We start from the raw sequence: 20,567 nt of genomic DNA, 5'->3' as shown, positions 1-20,567 counted from the left end.
CCACCACCTCTCTGGGCAACCTGTTCCAGTGCTTCACCACCCTCAGCGGAAAAAATTTCTTCCTTCTATCTAGTCTGAATCTACCCCCCCTTTAGTTTAAAACCATTCCCCCTTGTCCTATCACTACAGGCCCTGCTAAAAAGTCTGTCCCCATCTTTCTTATAAGCCCCCTTTAAGTATTGAAAGGCTGCAATAAGGTCTCCCCGAAGCCTTCTCTTCTCCAGGCTGAACAACCCCAGCTCTCTCAGCCTTTCCTCATAGGAGAGGTGTTCCAGCCCTCTGATCATTTTTGTGGCCCTTGCCTGGATCCACTCTAACAGGTCCATGTCTGTCTTGTCTTCTGGGACCCCAGAGCTGGACGCAGTACTCCAGGTGGGGTCTCACCAGAGCGGAGCAGAGGGGCAGAATCACCTCCCTCGACCTGCTGGCGATGCTTCTTTTTATGCAGCCCAGGATATGGTTGGCTTTCTGGGCTGCAAGCGCACATTGCTGGCTCATATCCAGTTTTTCATCTACCTCATATCTAATTTTTTATCCACCGGTATCCCCAAGTCCTTCTCGGCAGGGCTGCTCTGAATCCATTCATTCCCCCAGTCTGTACTGATATTGGGGATTGCCCCGACCCAGGTGCAGGACCTTGCACTTGGCCTTGTTGAACTCCAACAAGTACACACACACACACACACACACACACCCACTACAAAATTACCACTAAGAAAGCAAGCGTATATATATATATTACAACAGTAAAGCAAATATATGTATATTACAACTTGCTGAGGGTACACTCAATCCCACTATGTCATTAATAAAGATATTGAACACTACTGGTCCCAATATGGACCCCATATATGAGGGATACCAGTTGATATTGATCTCCATTTGGACATTGAGACGTTGACTGTAACTCTTTGGACATGGCCATCCAGCCAATTCCTTTTTCATCTGACAGTCTGTCCATCAAATCCATATCTCTCCAGTTTAGCGACAAGGATGTTGTGTGGGACTGTGTCAAAGGCCTTACAAAAGTCAACATAGATGACATCAGCTGCTCTTCCCTTGTCCATCAATGCAGTCACTCCATCATAGAAGGCTACCAGATTAGCCATGTTGGCTATCTCTAATCACCTCCCTGAATCCATATGCCTTGACATATCTTCAAGGAGGATCTGTTCCATGATCTTACTGGGCGCAGAGGTGAGGCTGACAGGTCAATAGTTCCCAGGGTCCTCCTTTCTACCCTTTTAAAAAATAGCTGTGATGTTTCCCTTTCTCCAGTCACTGGGGACTTCGCCTGACTGCCATGACTTTTCAAATATCATGGAGAGTGGCTTGGCAACTACATCAGCCAGTTCCCTCAGGACCCTGGGATGCATCTGGTCAGGTCCCATGGACTTGTGTATGTTCAGGTTCCTCAGTTGGTCTCGAACCTGATCTTCTCCAATGATGGGAGGGACTTCATTCCCCCAGTCCCTGCCCTGAGGTTCAGGGGCTTGAGCGATGTGGGAAGAGATATTACCATTGAAAACTGAGGCAAAGAAATTGTTAAGTACCTCAGCCCTCTCCATGTTGGTTGTCACCAGCTCTCCTATCTTATTTATCGGGGGGGGTACATTTTCTTTAATCTTTCTTTTCTGGCCAACATACCTGTAGAACCATGGTGAAGCAGGTTGTCCCCCTGCAGCCCATGGAGGACCATGTTGGAGCAGATAGCCACACTGCAGACCGTGGAATATCCCATGCCGGAGCAGATGGATATGCCCTGAAGGAAGCTGCAGCCCATGGAGAGCCTATGCAGGAGCAGGCTCCTGGCAGGAACTGTGTCCAGTGGAGAGGAGCTCATGCACGTGCAGGTTTTCTGGCAGGACCTGTGGCCTGTGGAGGACCCATGCTGGAGTAGTTCATGGGAAGGACCCATGTCAGAGCAGTTCGTGAAGGAGCAGAGGAAAGTGTGAGGAAGAAAGAGTGGCAGAGACGAGCTGTTATGAACTGACTGCAACACCCCAATCCTCATCCCCCCTGCACCATTCAGGGCAGGGGGAAGAGGTAGAAGAGTTAGGAACAAAAGAGTGAAGTCGAACCTGGGAAGAAGGAGTGGGGAGGGTGTTTTTTTTAGTTTTCCTTTATTTCTCACTATCCTACTCTATTTTTAATTGGCAATAAATGAAATTAATCTTCCTCAAGTTGAGTCTGGTTTGCCCGTGACAATAATTGTTAAGCGATCTCCCTGTCTTTATCTCCACCCACAAGTTTTTCATCTTATTTTCTCCCCTTGTTTTGTTCAGGAGGGGGAGTGAGAGAGCAGCTGGGTGGGGGTCTGGGAGCCAGCCAAGGTCAACCCACCACATATCCTCAGAGCAACAGTGGAATATAACCTTTAATGTGGCCATCTCAAAATAATAAATACCAGATTTTGTTTCTGTAGAATTACATTGTGTCCTGATTTCGGCTGGGATAGAGTTAATTTTCTTCCTAGTAGCTGGTACAGTGCTGTGTTTCGGATTTAGGATGAGAATAATGTTCACTGATAACACACTGATGTTTTAGTTGTTGCTAAGTAGTGCTTACACCAGTCAAGGACTTTTCAGCTTCTCATGCTCTGCCAGCGAGAAGCTGGGAGGGGGCACAGCCAGGACACCTGACCCAAACTGGCCAAAGGGATATTCCATACCATGTGACGTCATGCTCAGGATATAAACTGGGGCGGGGAGTTAGCCGGGGGAGGGGTGACCACTGCTCAGGAACTGGCTGGGCATCGGTCGGTGGGTGGTGAGCAATTGCATTGTGCATCACTTGTTTTGTATACTCTTTTATCATCATCATTATTATTTTCCCTTCCTTTTCTGTCCTATTAAACTGTCTTTATCTCAACCCACGAATTTTACTTTTTTTTTTTCCATTTCTCTCCCTCATCCCAGTGGGGGCGGGGAGTGAGCAAACGGCTGTGTGGTGTTTAGCTGCCTGCCGGGTTAAACCACAACAGTCCTTTTGGCGCCCAACGTGGGACTCGAAGGGTTGAGATAATGACAGATCTGATCAGAGTGTGTTAAGGCAAATTTGTTATAAGCATTCATCATATTGGTTTAACAGTCGCTGGTCACACTGTTGATTAATTTACATTCAAAGCTGTGTTATGTAACACCTTACTTGCTGTATATGTTCCCTGTTGTGCTGTTTATCACCTCTGGGAGCTGGATCAAGGATATCATTTTGCTGCACTGTGGCTACTCAAACCCCGTTGACAGGCACCGCAACTACTCCAGCCCCCACAACAGGCATTGCAGCTACTCAAACCCCAGCAACAGGCACTGTGGCTACTCCAACCCCGGCGACAGGCACTGCGGCTACTCCAACCCCAGCAACAGGCACTGTGGCTGAACCAAAGAACCAACCTGTGCCAGTATCATCAGTCACCCCTATACACAAGAAGAAATACACAAGAAAAATCAACTTGTTTAGTAAGGGATGAAGATGAACCAGGGCCATCACGAGAACAGGAGGAGGAGGAAGAGGCAGAACCCATAAATGAGATGGTAACCACCCGATCCCTCTCCCTGCCTGAGTGAGCTGCGAGATATGCGAAAAGATTTCAGTCATCGTCCAGGCGAGCACGTTGTCACCTGGCTGCTCCGATGCTGGGATAACGGGGCCAGTATCCTGGAATTAGAGGGTAGGGAAGCCAAGCAGCTGGGGTCCCTTTCCAGGGAAGGGGGCATTGACAAAGCAATTGGAAAAGGGGCACAATCCCTCAGCCTCTGGAGGCGACTCCTGTCAGGCGTGAAGGAGAGGTATCCCTTCAAGGAAGATGTTATATGTCACCCAGGCAAGTGGACCACCATGGAGAGAGGTATCCAGTACCTGAGGGAATTAGCCGTGCTGGAGGTGATTTATGATGACCTGGACAATGAGCAGTTATCCAAAGATCCAGATGAAGTCAGGTGCACACGACCCATGTGGCGGAAGTTTGTACGGAGCGCACCATCATCGTCATATGCCAACTCATTGGCAGTAATGACCTGGAAAGACAGAGAGGGACAAATGGTGGATGAATTGGCTGGCCAACTCCGGCAATATGAAGAAAGTCTCTCTCTTCCTCCCTACGGGCCTGCATCTCGGCTGTGGAGAAACTGCTGGACATGTTAGCCGAGGAACTGTCCCGGGAGTTCCAGCAATTCAAAGAGGCTATGTCCTACTCCCCACCTGTACGGATCAGTATCTCAGCCATCAGGAGTAAGCGTCCCTCTGCTCAAGAGAGGATATAGTGGATACACACCACGGGCCACCTTGTGGTTTTACCTGTGTGACTACGGAGAGGCCATGAGGAAGTGGGATGAAAAAAAAAAAAAAAATCTACCTCGACCCTAGAGGCACGGGTACGTGAGTTGCAAGGGAAAACAATCACAAAAGGGGGTTCTTCCAGGAAAATTGCTGCTCCAGTTTCCAGTGAGCAGTTCCCCAGACAGAGTAGAAGGGGCTGATCTTACTTCTGATCTCAATAAAGGGACTTCTGACTCGTATTTACAAGAAGTGAGTAACAGATACTATGACCAGGACTAGAGGGGCCCTGCCTGCAGCCAGGGGGAGGAAAGGGACAACTGGGTTTACTGGACTGTGTGGCTTCGATGGCCTGGCCCATCAGACCCACAAGAGTATAAGGCTCTAGTGGACACCGGTGCACAGCGTACCCTAATGCCATCAAGCTACAAAGGGGCAGAACCCATCTGTATTTCTGGGGTGACGGGGGGATCCCAACAGCTAACTGTATTGGAGGCTGAAGTGAGCCTAACTGGGAATGAGGGGCAGAAGCACCCCATTGTGCCTGGCCCAGAGGCATAGACTACACCCATGTGACTGGCCCTCCATGCATCCTTGGCATAGACTACCTCAGGAGAAGGTATTTCAAGGATCCAAAAGGGTACCGGTGGGCTTTTGGTGTAGCTGCCTTGGAGACGGAGGAAGTTAAACAGCTGTCCACCTTGCCCAGTCTCTCAAAGGACCCTTCTGTTGTGGGGTTGCTGAGGGTCGAAGACCAACAGGAGCCAATCGCTACCACCACGGTGCACTGGCGGCAATATCGCACCAACCGAGACTCCCTGATTCCCTTCCATAAGCTGATTCGTCGACTGGAGAGGCAAGGAGTGATCAGCAAGACTCGCTCACCCTTTAACAGTCCCATATGGCCAGTGCGGAAGTCTAATGGAGAGTGGAGACTGACAGTAGACTATCGTGGCCTAAATGAAGTCACGCCACCGCTGAGTGCTGCTGTGCCAGACATGCTAGAACTTCAATACGAACTGGAGTCAAAGGCAGCCAAGTGGTATGCCACAATTGATATCGCTAATGCATTTTTCTCAATCCCTTTGGCGGCAGAGTGCAGGCCACAGTTTGCTTTCACTTGGCGGGGCGTCCAGTACACCTGGAACCGACTGCCCCAGGGGTGGAAACAGCCCCGCCATTTGCCATGGACTGATCCAGACTACACAGGAACAGGGTGAGGCTCCAGATCACCTGCAATACATTGATGACATCATTGTGTGGGGCAACACAGCAGAAGAGGTTTTTGAGAAAGGGAAGGAAATAGTCCAAATCCTGCTGAAGGCCGGTTTTGCCATAAAACAAAGTAAGGTCAAGGGACCTGCACAGGAGATCCAGTTTTTAGGAATAAAATGGCAAGATGGACGTCCTCAGATCCCAATGGATGTGATCAACAAAATAACAGCCATGTCTCCACCAACTAGCAAAAAGGAAACACAAGCTTTCTTAGGCGTCGTGGGTTTTTGGAGAATGCATATTCCAAATTACAGTCTGATTGTAAGCCCTCTCTACCAAGTGACCCGAAAGAAGAACGATTTCAAATGGGGCCCTGAGCAACGACAAGCCTTTGAACAAATTAAAGAGGAGATAGTTCATGCAGTAGCCCTAGGGTTTTGGAGTTGGGAATTGTCGTGGTTTAACCCCAGCCAGCTGTGTGCCCCACCACACAGCCACTTGTTCACTCCCCCTTGGTGGGATGGGGGAGAGAATCAAAAGAGTAAAAGTGAGAAAACTCGTGGGTTGAGATCAAGACAGTTTAAGAGGGAAAGCAAAAGCTGCGCAAGCAAGCACAGCAAAACAAGGAATTCATTCACTACTTCCCGTCGGCAGGCAGGTGTTCAGCCATCTCCAGGAAAGCAGGGCTCCATCACACGTAACAGTTACTTGAGAAGACAAATGCCATCACTCCAAGCGCCCCCCCTTCCTTCTTCTTCCCCCAGCTTTATATGCTGGGCATGATGTCATATGGTATGGAATATCCCTTTGGTCAGTTGGGGGTCAGCTGTCCTGGTTGTGTCCCCTCCCAGCTTCTTGTGCGCCCCCAGCCTACTCGCTGGTGTGGTGGTGTGAGAAGCAGAAACGGCCTTGACTCTGTGTAAGCACTGCTCAGCAATAGCAAAAACATCCCTGTATTATCAACACTGTTTTCAGCACAAATCCAAAACATAGCCCCATACTAGCTACGATGAAGAAAATTAACTCTATCCCAGCCAAAACCAGCACAGGGATACAGGGGATCCGAGGCCCTCCAACTGAAAAAGAGATATTGGCAGCATATGAAGGGGTTTGAGCGGCCTCGGAAGTGGTTGGTACTGAAGCACAGCTCCTCCTGGCACCCCGACTGCCGGTGCTGGGCTGGATGTTCAAACGGAGGATCCCCTGTACACATCATGCAACTGATGCTACGTGGAGTAAGTGGGTCGCACTGATCACACAAGGGGCTCGAATAGGAAGCCCCAGTCACCCAGGAATCTTGGAAGTGATCATGGACTGGCCAGAAGGCAAATATTTCGGAATATCGCCAGAGGAGGAGGTGACGTGTGCTGAAGAGGCCCCACTATATAATGAACTGCCAGAAATGAGAAGCAATATGCCCTGTTCACTGATGGGTCCTGTCGTCTTGTGGGAAAGCATCAGAGGTAGAAGCCTGCTGTGTGGAGTCCTATACAACAAGTGGCAGAAACTGCTGAAGGAGAAGGTGAATCGAGTCAGTTTGCAGAGGTGAAAGCCATCCAGCTGGCTTTAGACATTGCTGACCGAGAAAAGTGGCCAGTGCTCTATCTCTAGACTGTTTCATGGATGGTGGCAAATGCCCTGTGGGGGTGGTTGCAGCAATGGAAGCGGAGCAACTGGCAGCGCAGAGGCAATCCCATCTGGGCTGCCGCATTGTGGCAAGATATTGCTGCCCGGGTGGAGAACCTGGTTGTAAAAGTCCGTCACGTAGATGCTCACGTACCCAAGAGTCGGGCCAGTGAAGAACATCAAAACAACCAGCAGGTGGATGAGGCTGCTAAGATTGAAGTGGCTCAGGTGGATCTGGACTGGCAACAGAAGGGTGAATTATTTCTAGCTCGGTGGGCCCATGACACCTCAGGCCATCAAGGAAGAGATGCAACATACAGATGGGCTCGTGATCGAGGGGTGGACTTGACCATGGACACTATTGCGCAGGTTATCCATGAATGCGAAACATGCGCTGCAATCAAGCAAGCCAAGCGGTTAAAGCCCCTCTGGTATGGAGGACGATGGCTGAAATATAAATATGGGGAGGCCTGGCAGATCGATTATATCACACTCCCACAAACCCGCCAAGGCAAGCGCCACGTGCTTGCAATGGTGGAAGCAACCACCGGATAGCTGGAAACATATCCCGTGCCCCATGCCACTGCCCGGAACACTCTCCTGGGCCTTGAAAAGCAAGTCCTATGGCGACATGGCACCCCAGAAAGAATTGAGTCAGACAACGGGACTCATTTCCGAAACAACCTCATAGACACCTGGGCCAAAGAGCATGGCATTGAGTGGGTATATCACATCCCCTGTCATGCACCAACCTCCCAGAAAATTGAACGCTACAATGGACTGTTAAAGACTATACTGAGAGCAATGGGTGGTGGGACATTCAAACATCGGGGGACACATTTAGCAAAAGCCACCTGGTTAGTCAACACGAGGGGATCTGCCAATCGAGCTGGCCCTGCCCAGTTAAACCTTTTACGTACTGTAGAAGGGGATAAAGTCCCTGTAGGGCACGTAAAAAATATGCTGGGGAAGACAGTCTGGGTTATTCCTGCCTCGGGCAAAGGCAAACCCATCCATGGGATTGCTTTTGCTCAGGGACCTGGGTGCACTTGGTGGGTGATGCGGGAGGATGGGGAAGTCCGACGTGTACCTCAAGGGGATTTGATTTTGGGTGAGACTAGCCAATGATTTGAATTGTATGATGTTAATTGCTATATAATACTGTATGTCATCACTTCTATGGTGGCTATATGCCATATCAACAGTATTACAATAAGAACCACCCAGATTAATGAAGAATGAACTTTGATGAAACCGAGCAAAGTGCAGCGATGATAGAACCAGACAAGTGCCGCAGTGACGGGACCAGAACTGGCTTCAGCATGCAACAATCCAACACCACACACCATGTCTCCTGCCCTGAGGGACTGTTATGACAGATGGAGCCCAAAGTCATGGACTAAATGAACTCACCGAACATTTTTATAGGGATGGCCCATAGACTAAGGGAATGATATCTGTGTGTATATATATCAAAAGACAGGAAAAGTGTTGGTGATTAATGGGAATGTATTGGAAAGTGTGGGGACCTGGGCATGACGTAGATGGTATAGAATAAGGGGTGGATACTGTCCTGGTTTTGGCTGGGATAGAGTTAATTTTCTTCCTAGTAGCTGGTACAGTGCTGTGTTTTGGATTTAGGATGAGAATAATGTCGATAGCACACCGATGTTTTAGTTGTTGCTAAGTAGTGCTTACACTAGTCAAGGACTTTTCAGCTTCCCATGCCCTGCCAGCGGGAAGCTGGCGGGGGGGGGGGGGGGGGGGGGGGGGGGGGGGGGCGCGCACAGCCAGGACAGCTGACCCAAACTGGCGAAAGGGCTATTCCATACCATATGATGTCATGCTCAGTATATAAACTGGGGGCAGCTGGCTGGCAGGGGGCGACTGCTGCTTGGGAACTGGCTGGGCATCAGTCGGCAGGTGGTGAGCAATTGCTTTGTGCATCACTATTACTTACTTTGTATATTCTTTTATCATTATTATTATTTTTTTCCCTTCCTTTTCTGTCCTATTAAACTGTCTTTATCTCAACCCACGAATTTTACTTTTTTTTTTTATTATTTTTTTATTCTCTCTCTCTCTCTCTCTCCCCCATCCCACTGGGGGCGGGGAGTGAACCAACGGCTGTGTGGTGCTTAGCTGCCTGCCAGGTTAAACCACAACAGAGATGTGCTAGGATACCACATCTAGCCTCCAGCTCACCCTCCAGAATGTCACAGATCTCCCATAGGAAATCCAAGCAATTGCATGAGCTTTTTATTTGTACAACTAAGTTAGCTAGTAACATTTCTGCTACTGGGCTTTCCTTACGTATATTCTGTGAGGAAATAAGGGATGGAGAAAGATCAGTTTTAAAAATGTGTATTTATTTCCTGTGCTGTGTTTGCTCTAATTATTCATAGATTAAGACTACAGTCATTCAACTAAGTACTGAGTGGAATAGTTTTCAGGAAGGGCTTTTAACTGTTGTATGACAAAGTTTGCCTAGCTAGTAAAGGCACCATCAGTTGCATTCCCTACATAAAAGTGAGCAGAAAAAGAGATCAAACATTTTAGAAATGAAGAAAACAGAAATATGGGAGGTAGCGGACATCTTGTAATAAAATGCACGAGTTAACAAATGGTTGTAACTTTGGAAAACAAGCTACTTTCCACTTTTCTTGCAACAAATGCTATGTCAGAGGATCACAAATCTAAAGGAAAAATATTCATAAGATGAGACAATACAGTCTCATACAAGGGGGGGGTGTTGCTTCTCATTACCTAAATTATTTATGTAGAAAAGAATCAGAAAGGAGTGTGTCAAACTTATGATTGTAGGTGTATAATATCACCAATACAGAGATATCTATTTAAATCTAGATTGTGTAAAAGGTCAAAGCTAAAAGATACTCTGTATTACATTTGGATTCAGAAACTGTCATGTATAAGTTAAAGTTAAATAATTCAGACTCCTCCTCCACTGGAAGGCAAAACATAGTATTGAAGGATTGCAGTTTGCATACAGTGATGTTGCTAAGTAAACTCTAGAGGGAAAGAAATAGAATTTAATTCCAGAATGTTTCAAGTTATATTCACTTCTATATTCATTTATATTCAGATGCTGAACTAGCAAACTAGACATCCCATTTATTATTGTTGTTGTTATTACTATTATTATCATTAAGTTAGCAAAAAGGAAAAAGAAACAGTGGTGAAAAAAAATTGAATATTTATTTCTGGGAAGAACAAAAATGATTGTGAAGGGCGCTTTTGTTTCCCTTGCTTTCACTGTGGCAAGCTTTACTTGCTGTTTTTGTTCTGGCTGTTGTGCAGGTGGTTGACCAGATTAACACACTGACGTCTGACCTGCAGCTGGAAGATGAGATGATGGACAGTTCCAAAATGGATACACTCAACAGTAGCTACAGCAGCACAACAGCTTCCAGTTTGGAGAAAGTTAAGGTGAGGAGCGGTGCACCATCAAGCCCCCCCCCCGCATATCCCTCTGCAATCCTCACTGTGCTTCAGAAACCAAATCCACTCCTGCCACGACTGACGCTGGTTAAGTACGATAAGCCTCTGAGGCCACCTCCTTCAAACATCCCTGTCAAGACTAATGGGACCCTGCTTCGAAACAGGGGCTTGCCAGGAGGGTCAAACTGCATCTCAAATGGGGATATATCTTGTATACCAAACAGTAATTTGGAAAAAGTTGCAATTCAGCCTCTGATGCATAGACCTGAAAAAGAATGGTGTCCTCAGCCAGGAACAAGGGAACGGGTATGATTTAGTGAAAAAGTGCAGTACCATGGCTCTTGCCCAAACTGTGACATTCGGTATAACATTAAAAAACAGGGAGGTGCACTTGCACAGTGAGCCTGCCAGTGTGGCAGGAAAGCTCCCACACCAGTGCCCCTCCTATGCCACCTCCCCTGCCTTCATTTCCTCTAGAAAATGGTTGGTGATAAGTCCCAGTATTAGCTTTCCTCCTTCAAGACCTGCAACTGTGCCTCCACAAACTGCACCAAAAGCCCAGAACGCCATCTTGAGGAAATCAATCACTAAACCAGTGTGATGTATGCCACTTGAAAAAACTTTTTTTTTTTTTCCCCTATATATAAACATAAATAGGTAATGAGCACTTTCTACTCAAGCAATAAAAAGTCCCAATATATTACTCCCTGTGTCCAGTGAAGTGGCATAAGAATCACATGGTAAGTACAAAGTAAAATGCTTGTTGATTTTTACATGTACTCATCAAAAAAATGTCATTAAGAATCATAGAATCATAGAATAGTTGGGTTGGAAGGGCCCTTTAAAGGTCATCTAGTCCAACCCCCCCCTGCAATTAGCAGGGACATCTTCAGCTAGATCAGGTTGCTCAGATCCCTGTCCAACCTGACCTGGAATGTTTCCAGGGATGGGGCATCCACCACCTCTCTGGGCAACCTGTTCCAGCGTTTCACCATCCTCAGCGGAAAAAATTTCTTCCTTCTATCTAGTCTGAATCTACCCTCTTTTAGTTTAAAACCATTACCCCTTGTCCTATCACTACAGGCCCTACTAAGAAGTCTGTCCCCATCTTTCTTATAAGCCCCCTTTAAGTATTGAAGGGCCGCAATAAGGTCTCCCTGGAGCCTTCTCTTCTCCAGGCTGAACAACCCTAAGAAAAATGATGCTGAGAAATGTTCTTGCTTTAGCTCATAGTTTGTAAACTTCTATTGCAGTTTCGTATCGCTAGCGTCGTTTAAAACAACAGTGAAAAGAAAGTTCAGCTTGAAAATACTACACGGCAATTCATGGTGTATTTTGGTGTACCTGACATAATGAATGACCACTGCTTCTGGGTTTTGGGAAACTTACTGTTTCTAGCAAATATGTTTTAAAATGTCATTTGACAAAGCAAAGTGGAATACCACATAATGACTTTTGACTGAATCTTAGCAAATGCATTTTTCTCTGCCTGACTGCTTGAGCAAAGGCATTGTGTTCAGAGCTGTGCAATGGGAGGTAATCATCAGACTTTCAGGCAGTTTGATCTTTGGTGTGGAAGAAATAATTGGAAGGTATATTGACATGACTTTGGAAAACTAAATTACCTTGCATTTTGTTTCCCAAAAGCTTAACGCTCTACAGCCAGGGTACAGAGTTTTCCAGAGCAGGCATAGTCACCTCTATTTCCATTGCTCCATCTACAAAGTGGTAGTAATATTTTTATTTCATGTGAGTCAGCTGTAGATTAAAGCAACAGTCCTGAATTTTTTACAAAGCTTTTGTCTCATGCAAATCTCTTTCTGAAGGCAAAGAAAAATTTGCCTTAGGCCTTCAGAGACATCCGCTTAATTAATGTAAAGAGCTTTGAAGTTGAAAAGCTCTGTGCAATTACAAAGCATTAACATTCAAAACGAGATATTTCACGTTATCACATTTTGGTGAACCCTATTCAATTCATATTCTTCTAGTTAAAAAAGTCTTCAGCATGTTTAATTATTTTATGAAAGCACATTCTTTTATTCTCAGAAAGAGAATTGTTGGGATCTAGAGTTTAAAACCCATGCAATCAGTGAAGAAAATCTGATAATAAATCTGTCAAAATTTACAAAAGTCATGCCAAATTAAGCTCTCAAATAGCCCAACAGCAGATGCTATATAAAATCAATATGTGCTTTTTAGCTGGAATATAAAACATACTCTATGGCTAGATCAAGGCTGGCTTCTCTAGTCTTACTACTCAAAACAGATTTTATATTTAGAATTCCACTTGCATATAGTAATAGGAATTAAACTGAAAACCAATCATCAAGTAGTTTCCCTGTATACACATTATTGTACATTCAGAGTATTTAATTTAAGCCAAAATAATAAAAACAATCAAAACAAAAATTCTAACAACTAATTACCCTTTGCAAACTTTTACAGTAAACAAAGGTTGAATTTTGTGCAAATATGCATTTAGGGTCTAAAGCTTCATGTTGTATTACTTGCATAAAAGTGGCAAAGCAAAGAAGTCATAATCTCATATGGTTAATCATGCTTTCCCCCAAAGTTCCCCACTTGCTTTTCATGATGCACTTCACATTTTGTATTGTTCTGTCCAATACCACTGCCTGAATCCTAGTCCCTCTTACCTGCTGCACGAGTTGCCTACTTGCCAGCTAGTCTAGCTTGATGCTCACTAGCAAACGTACACACACTCACATGCTCGTCTCACAGGCACGCCACATTCGCAAGTCCCCCTGGATACCAGCACGGCCCCTCCAACTGCTTGATATCCCTGCCTGGGCCCAGGGCCTCCTACTCACCGGATAGTCCAGCTTGAAGTTTGCTAGCAAATTATGCACGCACACCCCCATACACACCAGGTTTGGGGAAGATACACTCAGCCCCCTGCCCAACAGCCAGCACCAGGCATATGGGCTGTGACCAGTGGTCGTGCTCCAGCTGCTGGTGCTAAGCCCCTCACTCGCCTCATTCACACCAGTCCTTCCCAGTAGCTGGTTTTCCGGACACACACTGTTCCCTCCCCAGGTGCTGGTGGACAAGATGCCCACCCACTCCAGTAGCTGGCACTGAGACGTCACTCACTCCAGTAACTGACACAACAGGCCGTGGGGCACCTACACTCCTGGTCTGACTCCAGTTGCTGGCCCCAAATTTCACTCACACATGCACGAGTCTCAACCAGTAGCTGGCACTTAGTCCTTGCACCACACATATACACGGGATAGAGAATGAGATCACGCAGAGAGACAGCTAAGAAAAGATTTAATAAGGAGACAGGACAGACTGCAGTGATCAGGCACAGGGCTCAGTCAAACAAGCGGACTGACCGGCCCTATTTTACATATGACCCGGCGCCTTTTACACCCCTTTCTGTCTATTCCTCCTTTGTTCCTCCCTGCTCCCTCCCCCTTCACCTGCACATTCCCTCATCAGTTTACATAGTTCCACCTACTGCCCTCCAACATCCTGGACCCTCAGGTTTGCATCCTTATCAGTCGCAAAGTCCTGGTTTGCCTGCAGTTTCTTGATAACCCATCAATTAGTGTGACTGAGGAGGGTTTGTTTCTTGTCTTTGTCACCATTATGTTTGCCTGTCAGGTTTGTGTCTCCGTATAATTTGTTTATGTTTTCCCCCTTTTCCTTTGTATCCCATTTGACAAAGTAAGTCCTTTGTCAGATAATCTTACTGAAATAAACATTCCCACATTCCACATAGCCTTATCAATTAGTGTGACTGACTAGGTTTGGTTCTCATTTAGTGCCTCCCTATGTCCCTGTATGTTCTTGTTTATGGTTTCCTTTTTCTTATTATCGCCTTTTGCATTGAAAAGGTCCTTGTCCAGATACATTTAAAGGAGCAGACGCTCTCTCCTTCCACATACCCTTACGGAGAGCATACACGAACTCTTAAAAACTAATTTAATAATTTTTTCCTTCTTAAAAGAGCTACTGTGTAAAATAAATTACAGGAGAACATAAGCAGATGATTGATACTAAGGTCTCTGGTTGTCACAGGCTAAAGTGTTATATTTCACAGATTGAAGGACTCCTTCATGTGTCTGTTACAGATGAACATATTCATAGCTTTATAGTCAGTGCTTTTTCTCCTAATTATTCAGAATAAAGTTTCTGATGCCATCCTTTGTGCTTGAATATTGGGGGAGGGGCGAGAGAGTGAGCATTTTTTATGACATAGAAAAATATAAAGCTTTCCATCAGAAACCTATGTAGTTTCTTGTCAGAACTGGCCTAGTCTTCTAGAGTCTGATTTTAGCCTGAAGACTAAAAGGCTGAGGTCCCCCTGGGTCTCTAGACTTCCCACCAAAGTATTGATAGCTCAGGAGGTCTATTTTTATAGATCATAGTGTTGTCCCACAAGCAGGGTCCGGTACCTGGTGTGCAATAAGCCAATCGTACACACAGAGACGAGATATTTATTTAGCTCATGTTTGCGCAAAGATGGGTGCTAGGTGGTAATTCCACAAAGCTAGCACACCACACAAAAGAACTACAGCGTATTTATATTGTTACATGATTAGTAAAAAGCCCGCCTAAATTCATGCTCATTGGTTAGTTGTGTTCAAATTAGCCTTGCTTGCTATGTAAATTAGCAGGCATGCTCCTTGCAGGGGGGGGGGGGGGGGGGGGAAGTCTTTCCAGTCTTGAATTGTCTCGGTGGTCACGATCTCCCCCTGCCGCCTTTACCTTTCCCCTAGTTACCGCAGTTTTCTTGCTGACTTGTTTTTTTCGCAATCATCTAGCCTCCGACGCCTTCTAGGGCAGGATGTTCCCCTTCTATCAGTCTTCTAGTTCTTCTTCAAGGGCATAGTCGTTGTTTATACAAGGTAATCAGGCTAGTATAATGAAGACTACAGTCTAGGATAGGTATTAACCCAAACATATGGCTACAATAGTAGTAACTCCATCAAATAATTGAAATAAAACACTTCTTTCCTGAAACAATTTTAATGGTATATTTGTTTCCATGAATTTGTTTTAAAGTGAAAGAAAAATTTTATCAAAACGCTATAATTCCTTACCAGTACAAACACTCCTAGACTGTGTCCAGGTCAAATCTTTAAGGCAGCATATATTGTGGGCAAGAAAATCTTACAGAATGATTCTGCTGCAAATGTAAAAGCTGTTTTGTGTGTTTGTTTAATGGAGCATAGGATTGCTTGGTGCTCTCATATCAGCCCTTATTTCCCCAGTGGATGTTAACAGGATGTTGTGTACAAATTTGGAAGTGTAATTTGCCTTTTGTACAAATCAACCACTTGATTTTTTTCATCTGTTTCTAAAGAGTTATAGTATTAAATGTGTAGCTAACACCAAACAGTAAAATATGGGAAAGAAAGCTTTGCATACTGCAAATGTCCAAATACATGACCAGCAAATATTTCTTAAAATATATTCATTGGTAGGTTTAAACATGGTTAGAAATCTGCTTGAAGGGAAACTGGGAATGAGGTATTTAAAATACCATAACTCTGCTATTTTAAAATGTAGGAAAAATATTACTGAGTTTCTTTCATCCACTTATCTACGTTTTAAGCTCTAAGTGTGTAATACTCCTGATAGAAATGGGTAATCTCTGCCCCTAGAGAATTTACTAGTCTAGATTCAAGATATGTCTGACACCATCACGCTAATTTTATACTAGCTGACTTAGGTACAAGAAAATATAGAACTGGAAGGACCATATAGAGTTGAGTCCTACAATATAATGCATATCCATGCATTATTTATAGGGACTTAAAGGGATAAAAGGCTATCTAAAGAGATAAAACACAGAGTTCTCACATTTATACGACACTCGCATGTATACAATAATTTTAATGTTTTTAGCTTGTTTTTCATCAGTAATGAGGCAAAAATCAAGTGATTTGGAGGAAAAGCAGATTAAAGAATGCTGCTGAACAGGTGTCAGAAGTGGGAAGGTGAAGTAAAAGAGATATAAAAGCCTTTTTCCAAATGATTAAAATACACATTTTATTTTAGCTTCACCAGAGTGGTGTGTTAGAAATGCAAAGGTTTATTTTTTACTATAAGATGGTAGAGGTAGACTTACTGAGGTCAACCCTGCATAACAGGACTAGTCTGAAGAGTTGAAAGTGGATGGTACATCTTAACGTCCCTGTGTTTTTCCCTCAGGACAGATATTGTTCATTTGACTGTCGTTCCATGGTCATTTATAATTGGGTTGTGTCTTCCAGGCAGCTTTGCCATGCAACTTCGATCTGGTGCAGGTCTGCAAATTTGGTGACATTTCAGTTGAACTAGCCTGGGCATGCAGTGTGTTTCTGGTTGTATGTGTCAGGTTGCCTAGCATCACAGGATGCTCTGGGTTCTACCCACTGCCTGTTCTCCCCCAGGTGGAGTGGTTTGTCCTTGGAAGAGCATCCCAGGCACTGCCAGACTGCATTTGCTGTTTTCATGTCTCAGCTTGGACACAACCAAGCTTCTCATAGAAGGAACAAGACATCTTAGGACTCCATTATTACCCCTGGCCTTGTTGTAGGCCTCCTTCAGAGTCTTGCCCTGCTTGGCTCATGCATGTCCCTCATGACGGACTTCCTGGTTCTCACACTTCAGAAAGAAGAGGCTCACTAAAGTGCTGCTAAAGGTATTTAGTCACGTCAGCACTTTTACTTGAGGTGTGATGGCAGGAGAGGCAGTTAAATTGTGATTAAGAACTATGAAAGACATAGTGGAGTGCAGGAAGGATCAGTTTGGCCCAAAGACCTGAAATGTGCTTCTGCTTCTGTGGGCATAGCATAAATGTTGCCCTGGTTCATGTCCCTGAATAGGTGTAAATGGTTCCTCTTAAGGATTTTTTTTAGAAGATCACACGAAGATATGTGGGTGCCATCTTACATGAGTCATGATATATCCACATTGATGTCTTTGTACAGTGGTAGTATGGTAGCTGTTAGAGTAACTCTCATGGATTAGATCAATAAAGAGTTACTTCTTTCAATGAGTGATCATCTTTCACCTCCTTTACCAGTTCAAAGCACATCTTCCTAGCAGAAAGTTATTAATAGATCACAGCCATCACAATACAACAGTTAACAAAATAAGGATAGGAATGTTTTAGCTATCATGCAAAAAATGCTGTAGGCTTTGAAGCAAAGATAATGTAGTACTAGGAAAAATGTATGCAAAGTGGCTTCTACAGAAAACATATATTAAAAGTTTGCAGATGGCAAATGTTCTCTGTTACTACCTTTTAGAGAAAGTATTTAGCACAGAGGTCTTCTGCTTGAGTATCGAGAATTTGATTTTAATGTAGTCAAGTGCAGTGCTACATGCCTGGCCACTTGGGTTAGACTTGCTGACTTTAGTGGCTATATGATGAAGCAGTGATTCCTAGAGACTTGTTAGTCCTGGTGTGGTGGGTTGACCTTGGCTGATCACCAGGTGCCCACCAAGCTGCTCTATCGCTCCCCCTCCTCAATAGGACAAGTGGAGAAAATACGATGAAAAGCTCATGGGTTGAGATAAGGACAGGGAGGTCGCTTACCAATTACCGCCATGGGCAAAACAGACTCCACTTGGGGAAACTAATTTAATTTATTGCCAATTAATAACAGATTAGGATAGTGAGAAACAAAGACAAAACTAAAAACACCTCCCCCCCCATCCCCTCCCACTTCTTCCCAGGCTCAACTTCACTCATAACTCTTCTACCTCCTCCACCCCTGTCCCAGCAGTGCGGGGTGGGGGGGGGGGGATGGGGAATGGGGGGGGGGTGCAGTCAGTTCATGACAGTTCATCTCTGTCGCTCCTTCCTCCTCACGCTCTTCCCCTGCTCCAACATGGGATCTCTCCCACAGGATACAGTCCTTCATGAACGACTGCAGCGTGGGTCCTTCCCACGGGCTGCAGTTGTTCAAGAACTACTCCAGCATGGATCCTTTCCATGGGGTACAGTCCATCAGGAACAGACTGCTCCAGCGTGGATCTGCAGTTCCTGCCAGAAAACCTGCTCCTGCATGGGGTTTCCATCGTCTGCAGTGTGGGTATCTGCACCACCATGGTCCTCCATGGACTACAGGGAGACAACCTGTTTCACCATGGTCATCTCCATGGGCTGCAGGGGAATCTCTGCTCTGGCACATGGAGCACCTCCTTCCCCTCCTTCTTCACTGACCTTTGTGTCTGCACGATTGTTCCTCTCAAATTTCTTCTCACTCCTCTCTCACAGCTTTTTTTACCCTTGCTTAAATATGTTATCACAGAGCCACCATCAACTTCAGCTTTGGCCAGCGGTGGGTCTGTGTGCTGGTTTTGGCTGGGATAGAGTTAATTTTCTTCATCGTAGCTAGTATGGGGCTATGTTTTGGATTTGTGCTGAAAACAGTGTTGATAATACAGGGATGTTTTCGTTATTGCTGGAGCAGTGCTTACACAGAGCCAAGGCCTTTTCTGCTTCTGCCACTGCCCCACCAGCAAGTAGGCTGGGCGTGCGCAAGAAGTTGGGAGGGGATACAACCAGGAGAGCTGACCCCCAACTGACCAAAGGGATATTCCATACCATATGACATCATGCTCAGCATATAAAGCTGGGGGGGGGGGGGGGGGAAGAAGAAGGAAGGGGGGGGGTGCTTGGAGTGATGGCGTTTGTCTTCTCAAGTAACTGTTACGTGTGATGGAGCTCTGCTTTCCTGGAGATGGCTGAATACTTGCTGGCCGATGGGAAGTAGTGAATGAATTCCTTGTTTTGCTTTGCTTGCATGCGCAGCTTTTACTTTACCTGTTAAACTGTCTTTATCTCAACCCACGAGTTTTCTCACTTTTACTCTTTCGATTCTCTCCCCCATCCCGGGGGGGGGGAGTGAGCGAGCGGCTGTGTGGTGCTTGGTTGCCAGCTGCGGTTAAACCACGACAGTCTGTTTTGGAGCCAGCTGGAACTGGCTCTGTCCAAGGGCAGCTCTTGGTCTCTACTTACCCAGGCCACCCCTGCAGTGTTGTCCCCTGCTCCAACCTTGCCAAGTAAACCCAATACAGTACATTACAGCATTTTAAATGCTTCAATATTTCTCACATTGTCTTTCCCTGAGAGACTCTAACAGTTGAAGTACTAGTGAAAACCTGACTTTCTGAAAGATGAAAATAGCAGTCAAGAGTAGAATAATTGCAGTGAAATTTTGTTAAACATATGTAATATCAATTATTACTGAGCCGTTTAGGACTCATTTGATAAAGATTCACTGCTTCTAGGTCTTTTGACAAATAAGGTAATTGTTCACAATAAGAAATTTTGAGGGTCTTCCAAGACTTTATATGAAATGTTTTGTGCTTTTACAAGCATTGCAATAAGAATTGATTAGTAACACTGTTATTAGACTCTACAGGAAAACTTGTGTAGGCCAATAAGCCAAATTGTGATGATGCATTTATTTCCATACTTGACATTTTTGCAACCACAGTCATACTATGATACTGAGAAACTAAAGTATATCACTCTATGAAAGATTTCCCTAAAACTCTTCAGTAATTACACTTCCTGGTGATAAGCAAAAGAATACACATATGATGATTCATAATTTGCAGTTTATACATTTGAAATCTGTATAAACAACTTAATATGATCCTGAATCCATTAGAAACTAACAATTTGTTTTTTTCTGTGGTGGTCTTAGTTTTAAAAACAACAGTATTATTTTAAGACTATGTGTAACTTGCAGACTTGTAAATATATGCTACTTGAAGAATAGCTATAGTCTTTGACAACTATTTAAAATTGTTTTTTGCAGAAATGGGAAAATTTGTCATAAGATACTGAAAGGATGCTTTTCTTAGAATTTTATAAAGCATTGTTCTAGTTAGGAAAATCTGTATATAGAATATATTGAATAAATTATGTATATGCATGAAAAGGAAAATTATATTGTGTATTACTGGCAGAAAGACATGAAAAACTTGTGTTAGAAAAATAAGAATCTAGTGTCTTCATC

At 44.8% G+C, this 20,567-nt stretch overlaps 1 pseudogene; it reads left to right on the top strand.

Moving 5' to 3' along the window:
- The window catches only part of LOC143171940 (protein Largen-like), a 45,680-nt pseudogene extending 34,279 nt beyond the window's left edge, over nucleotides 1-11,401 (top strand).
- The last annotated feature ends 9,166 nt before the right edge of the window (nucleotides 11,402-20,567 follow it).

This window comes from Aptenodytes patagonicus, chromosome W (genome assembly GCF_965638725.1).
Source record: "Aptenodytes patagonicus chromosome W, bAptPat1.pri.cur, whole genome shotgun sequence".
NCBI lineage: Eukaryota > Metazoa > Chordata > Aves > Sphenisciformes > Spheniscidae > Aptenodytes > Aptenodytes patagonicus.
Note: the sequence above shows the minus strand (reverse complement) of the source record. Positions and strands in the feature narration are given on the sequence as shown.